The sequence below is a fragment of the Aotus nancymaae genome, unplaced genomic scaffold (genome assembly GCF_030222135.1).
Source record: "Aotus nancymaae isolate 86718 unplaced genomic scaffold, 86718_ANA_hifiasm-v0.15.2.pri h1tg000064l_0, whole genome shotgun sequence".
In the NCBI taxonomy this organism is placed as follows: Eukaryota; Metazoa; Chordata; class Mammalia; order Primates; family Aotidae; genus Aotus; species Aotus nancymaae.
This window is the reverse complement of record NW_026988478.1, coordinates 2,540,224-2,547,170: the sequence shown is the minus strand read 5'-3', so window position 1 is coordinate 2,547,170 and position 6,947 is coordinate 2,540,224. Positions and strand designations below refer to the sequence as shown.

Here is a 6,947-nt window from a genome sequence, read left to right as displayed (position 1 = left end):
CAGTGGTTATGGGGAGAAAGAGAGATTGACTCGAAAGGGACATAAGAGCTTCTGAGGATGGAAGTGCTCTGTAGTCCATTCAGGGTGGCGGTTACGTGAGTGTATACAGTTGTCAAAATTCATCAAACTGAGCACTTAAGGTCCAGGTATTTTATTGTATATTAATTATATCTCAATTTAAAAAAACAAGGTCCTACAATCCCAATTAAGGAAAGTGGGTGCTGGGTAACAGAAACAAAAACTTCTCTATGAAAAGAAAATAGAGGAACTCCAAAACGTAATTAATAAAATTGAAACATATGTGTGTATGTGTATGCATATACATATATAATAGCTTTGATTTTTATACAAAGAATTGAAAACATACATTCTTTTTAAAATTCCTATGAAATTGGTCTCAAATCACCTGAGATAAAAATAAAATTCCTGTGAAACATGTACAAAATCAATTACACGCTAGGTTACCAAAGAAGCCTCAATAATGGGAATTATAAGGACCACATACTCTGTGACCATAATGTGATTAACAGATACATTTCATTAAAAACAAATAAATGTACAACTAAAACTCTTGAAAATTTAAATATAAAATTTACCTAAAGCTCTCCTGGGTCAGAGAATAGATCAACATTGCTTTCTAAATAATCTGAAATTAAGTCAACCAGACAACCTTTGCATGTCAATGAAAACATTAAATATCATCATTTTAGCCTAATAGTAAAAGACAAGGCTACGTTTATAGAGAAAATTTTAGCTTAAATTGCTTTAAGATCAACTGATTAAAAAACAACAATAAATTATTTTAAAATGTAACCAAAAGTTAGAAAAATAATAAAGCAAATTAAGGCAAGAATAATTTTTATGAAATTTATATTAAGAAATCAGTGAACTTTAAAAAGAGAAAAATGGCAGAATTGATTAAAATACTATTTTCTGTGTCACTTCAAGGACTGTGTGACATAGACTCGAAAGACATACATATTGTCTACTTTAGGAACCCGGCAAAATTATCATCACATTAAACATTTTCTGGCTCCTACCTAATTCATTTCTTCAGAAGATAATTTTTTGAGTTATATACACAGTGTTTCATCTAAAGAAGGGGGTGATGTTTGCTAACTGTTACACAAGGACTGCATAATTATTTAATTCATATCTTCCAAGTCTACTTGAAGATTTGGGCCAAACAGAGCATTCTTTGTGTCAGGTACACTGATTAATACAAGAAGGATGCATTTACTGAACATAGTTAAAAGAAAGAAAAATTCCACCAATTGTTACTTTCTGCCACGCCTGATTCCAGGAAAGGGTGCACTCCTCGGCTAATGAGTGCCTTTGTCTTCAGGATGGTATTATTGAAAAAGGATGTCCTGTTAGTGATGCTACCTGCTCCATGAATTGATTTCACTGTATCCTTGCCAAGACCCAGTCAGGCAAAGATAGAGAATTTTGGTTTTGACATCAGAGAATTATCTGAAAAGAAAGGATGTGCAAACTACAATAGTCTTGTTTTTACCAGGGCCAGATTGTTTAAAGATCATTCTTCTATCAAAGAAGGACTGTGCCTGAATGGGTCATCTCCGCCAAGGTTGTTACATTAGGAGGGGCTGTTCTTTTGCGCCTATTTTCACCAGAAGCCATCCAGAGGACTAATTAATAGGGGCAATTAAGATAAAGACAAATCATTATCCTTGACAGCTCTCACTGAGAAATGCAAAATTATCTTTGATTCATTTTATATTTTAGGTTAAAATTTGCTTTGTAATGGTCCTAAATTCCTTAATGCACTTGAACATGTTGGTATAAATGCATCTCTTTTCTAAGGATGTGTAACCATAACAAGGGTCTGTGGAAAATTGTCTACATTCAACCCGAAAACCTCTCTCCTCCTCTCCCCTCCCATTCCCTCCTCTCCCCTCCCCTCCCCTCCCATTCCCTCCCCTCCCCTCCCCTCCCCTCCCCTCCTAAAAGGAGTTAGTAGATACCTTATAAGGAGCTGCTACCTACTTATGGTTCACACCTGTGTTACTCTAAATGGAATTGATTGATTCCCCTTAAGTCCCTTCTTGATCACACTGTATTTTGATAAAGTTCTTATTTCTGATTTGCACATTATACCTTTTTCTAGATATTAACAGTGTTATAAATGGTTTCCTATTAGATGCTAATAATAATAAAAAGAATAAGATTAATAAGTTATATGTCAATTTCAATTTTAGAAAACAATCACAGCTAAATGGATGTATAGCTACAAAGATTGCTGCCTTAAACCCGAAGTAGTATAATAAGATTTCTTATGGGTAGTGTTGCCAAGATTATAAAATATAACAATGCATTTATTTGGTAGATCGTTGCAAATTCTATCTCCTTTTCCCATAATCTAAAACCTGGATTCAAAGAACAGTCTTCTAGCAGTTTAAATAAAATCATTTTTCTTCTTTGTCTTCCTTTTTATTATCCTACTTTTTGGATACAATTACTTACATGTTAGTCATAAGGGCTTCATCACATAACATGACATAATTGGCAACTCATTGAAGACATGGGAATTTTGTCTGCAGAGTAATAGTTTCTTATAATAAGAAACACATGTGAGGTTTTTTTTTCAAGTATGTCTAGAGTTGGGATCTTTCCCAGGAGAGCTTCCAGGTGTTTATCTAAGCATAACAGGCCAAATTACTCCATTTTAGAGTCTGGGAAATAGGAATGGCATTAAAGAAGTATAAACGTGACTGGACAGCCTCATAATTCTAAAATGAATTTGGAAACTGGAGAACCTTGAGTGAAATTAATATGCTGGAACTATGGACTTGGATTTAATGTGAATTTCTATTTGTTAATCTTCAACCGATGCTCTTGTTCTCTGTTCTCTTTTCAAATTTGGCTCCTCCTTGTCGCTTGTTAAATGTAAATTTTCCTGTCTAACTTAGCACAAATGTTCAGAGCAGGCCTGTAATCTCAAGTCTCAAATCATTTAATATAATTGCACTAATTCAATGTGCCCCACTTAAATTCACAATGCTCACTTAGATCCTGATTCGGAAAACTCCAAACAGTAGCCATGTTCACTCATGATAGAAAGCTTATTTATATTCAGTAATAGGGTGAGGAAGAGAGAGAGAGAAAAAAAACAAAACAGAAAAAGAAAGCTTATATATAAACTTATCTTTTCCTCCTCAGATGAAAAACTACATTCTTAAAGATTCTCTAAAAGAAAATCTGCGGTGGTAGCTATTTATCCACTGTCTTTCACCCCAATCCTCTCTTCTATATTCTATTTGTAATTCTGCATCTGGGAACATGCTTCTTCACCAGATGACTTTATGTTAGGTTCTTCACACAGGGAGGATTAGAAAGATCTTAGAAGGCAACAAGAGGAAAAGAATTTCTTTACCTTTTCTGCATATTGTCCTCAGTAGTGGCACAACTTAATTCCCAGCAGCAAAACTTCGTTCTAGACCCCAAATTCACTCAGCACTCCCAGAACTTCATCAGCATGGGCCTTCATAGTCATAGCACCTGCAATAAAGGAAGTCCATCACCTTCTCAGAGGTCTGAGTTCCACCTCAACAGGGCCCTGCCTCCAAAGTTCTATATTCTGATGACCCCAAATACTTTCCTTTTTCTCCTCAGTTCTGTGAGAGGTAACTGATTCTTGTGTGTGTGTGTTTGTATGTTTGTGTCCATGTATGTTTCTGGGTTCCCTAAGTGTTTCCTCTTTGTTCTTTCAATACTTTAAGTTTTGTGTAATCAATTCCCTATATTAAATTCTCTCCATTAAAATACCTATTATGATTTCTACCTTCATGACTAATACCTAAGTAATACATTATTAGTAGTAGTCCTAGGAGACAGACCTTCAAGCAAGGATGGGATACAGGTTTTCGGGTATTTTTCTACAAAATATTTTGCTTCCGATACCAGTTTTCAAGGCCTGCCAGAAGAAGATTGCTTTCACCTGGCAGGAACAACAGAAGATTTTAACAGCCTTGCCTCAGATTGATTTTGATTCTCCTGATCTCTGCCACAATATAGTCCTCAGAGAACTTAACCATCTTGACATTCCACAAACATCACTCTGGCCCACTACTACGATGGTATCACTCTGATTGTACCTGATGAACAGCAATTAGCCAGTACTTTAAATATCTTAGTAAGACATGTGTAAGACAGAGGGTGGCAGGTAAAACCCACAAAAATGCAAATACTTGTCCCTCAATGAACTTACTCAAGGAAACTCCAAACGTCTCAAATACAAATCAGTGTCCAATGGAGCTTCTTGTAAGCTGCAGCTGGAGAATCACAGTGAAGACTGGTACAATTTTGGATCAAAGCTACGCCCTCTTTTGTAGATTCAAAAGTGAGACTCATCTGTCCATTTACTTTTATAACTAGGCAACCCTGAAATTCTTGGAGCTGTCTTGCTATATTGTATAGTCTTTCTCCTACTTTTCCTCAAAAAAGTAGTTGTCCTCATGGGTGCTTTTTCACAGTGAGTATATGTCCCTTGCTCTGCTAGCAGATTGAAACAGAAGCTGTATATCTGTAAGACAGAACCTGACTTGATTGAGAATTGATAATTTACCAAGTCCCAGCAAGCAGGCCCATCCCTTTGCAACTCCACTTCCCCATCGGGACTTGGTTAAGACTGATTCTGTATAAAGAACAAAATGTACAGTCTGACTACCTTCTAGTACATATAGTTTTCTTATCCCAACTTTTTCTGGTGCTTTTCTAGGGCCTTTCCTACTTGGTATTTTATGTATAATTTAATGGAAACTTTAAGATGGGATCGGAACTGTTTTAATTCAAACTGCCATCTTCTCCAAAGCCGGTGTGTATAATTATTTTAATGAAAGAAAAGTCATATTCTCAAATTGTGTTGCATCAAGTCATCCTCCACCAGTGATACTTGTATGGGATTATGTAAAATCACAAGCAATTAGTGTAATAGAGACAAATTAGACAAAAGCGGTTTTTGAAGCAGATCTATAAAGTATCAAGGTGTAGGTATCAGTTTGTCTCTCTCTTGAGAAGGTAATGAACACTGAAAATATTACTTCTTTTGCTTTTAAAGAGAACCATCAATAATAAACTAAAAATAATTAATAAGCAGTATCCAAATTAATAAGCATACATATGCTGCTTATTAATTGTTTTTAGTAATTGGTGGTTCCATTTTAAATCCAAACATTCTACCACTACCTCGGTTTCTGCCTAGAAATAGTAAAGATGAAAAATCAGGTTTTCTGTCACTTGTTCCCTTAGATGACCTTAAACTGAAGTTACTAGGGCCCTGTACACCAATAGTTGCACTGTTAAAACAAAGGCTCTTCCGGATTGAGAACTGTTCCTGAGGGTTTGTCCATTTGTAGATTCTTATTAAAAGCAAGGAATCAATAAATATGACGGATTCTGTGGCCAAATCAGTGGCTGTTGCTAGTTAGTTTCTTCTCAGAACTAACATCATCTATAGCATTTGGAATAGATGGATAATACATTGATTACTTCTAAAGGTCAATGTATTAATAGCTCTAAATGAGCACCTACGTGTCTCAATCAATGCTCTAGGTACTTTGAAGGCACAAAAACATTTCTAATAAACCACTTGAATCTCCAGAAGATTCCAGTACAGACAGGAAGAAACAACAGACGACCGGAAATAAATATAAGACGTGGATGTTTGGGAGCCACGAATGTGATGTTGACTGTCCAGTTCCCGTATTCTGCTCGCTGCAGGTTGCTGTTGCAGCGTCTCTCTTTTCAGCTAAAACCTCTTCAGGTTCAGCAACTCTTCTTGCTATATCCGTGCCCCCTCCTAAGTGCTTGGAGCTAGTTCTGTGATTCTGACGCCCCTTTGTGAATCCAAGCAATCTGTGAAGCTCCTCTAGGCTTCCACTAACAAACACAAGCCTCTCAGTGCTCAGCGAGTGAGTCTTCTCACTATCCAAGAGACTCGCCCAGGTAGAGCCAGGATATGGGCCTTTTTTCACAGAAGTACACCAGAGTCTAAGCCCTAACTTCTTTTAAAACTCTCCTCTCACCTCCATGATATGGGGAGTATCTTATAGGCTCAGTGAGTGGAGAGTTATGCCATGATTCATCAAATATTCTCTATGTTGTAATTTGTAAAAAAAAAAAAGAAAAACTTAAGAGATGGGGTCTTGTTATGTTGCTCAGACTGGTCTCGAACTCCTGGGCTCAAGTGATCTGCCCACCTTTGCCTCCCAAAGTGCTGGGATTACAGGCATGAGCCACCATGCTCAGCCTTGTAAATTGTTTTTGATCTTGAACAATTATCAATAAAAAGGCGTGCTCTGAAAAAATACATCCATTCATATATACTACATCATCGTTATTAATTGCTATGTCAAGAGATTATATATTATACATAAATGTTTACTGCCAATGGTGTTAGATTTAAATCTATATTTCCAACAGTTTTAATAACTTCAAAATAGTTTGGCTGACTTTTTTTTCTTTTAGCTCTGATCAAATTATCTTTTTTAAACCTATGAGGTAGCTGACAACTCATCCTGGGAATAGATGTGTCGGCTCTGCTATTTCCTTGTTTCTCTCTTGTGAATATACCATAGTACTATTTTTGAACCAAAATTTCCTTTTAAAAATCTTTTAAAGCTGACTGTCCATTTTTTGGAAGACTGGTTCAGTTAAGTTTGAGAAATGTAATCCAAAGGCCATTAAACCAGTACCAAGAAACTAGAATACAGGCATGCAGTGAAAGAAAAAATAAGAGTGGCCCACACTCACTGGCTGATAAATCCCACTCACTCTTCTCCCAGGTTACTGCACTAACCAAGATGTGACCTCATATGGGTGTCAATGTCAATCCTTTTACAATATTAGCAAAGCTAATATTTTCTTCCCACATTCCAGTGGTTTGGCTTGTATGCTCCTGTTTAGAGGTCACTGTTCTCTTCTATGAC

General features: G+C 36.4%; 1 long non-coding RNA gene across 1 annotated transcript in view; it reads right to left on the bottom strand.

Moving 5' to 3' along the window:
* Nucleotides 1-617: 617 nt before the first annotated feature.
* The window catches only part of LOC135270563 (uncharacterized), a 167,656-nt gene continuing 161,326 nt past the window's right edge, over nucleotides 618-6,947 (bottom strand). Inside the window, exons 3-4 of the long non-coding RNA XR_010338714.1 lie at nucleotides 3,395-3,519; nucleotides 618-1,473 (exon numbers count right to left, since the gene is read on the bottom strand). This is a non-coding gene — a long non-coding RNA (uncharacterized LOC135270563). The remainder of the gene's footprint in view (nucleotides 1,474-3,394; nucleotides 3,520-6,947) is intronic.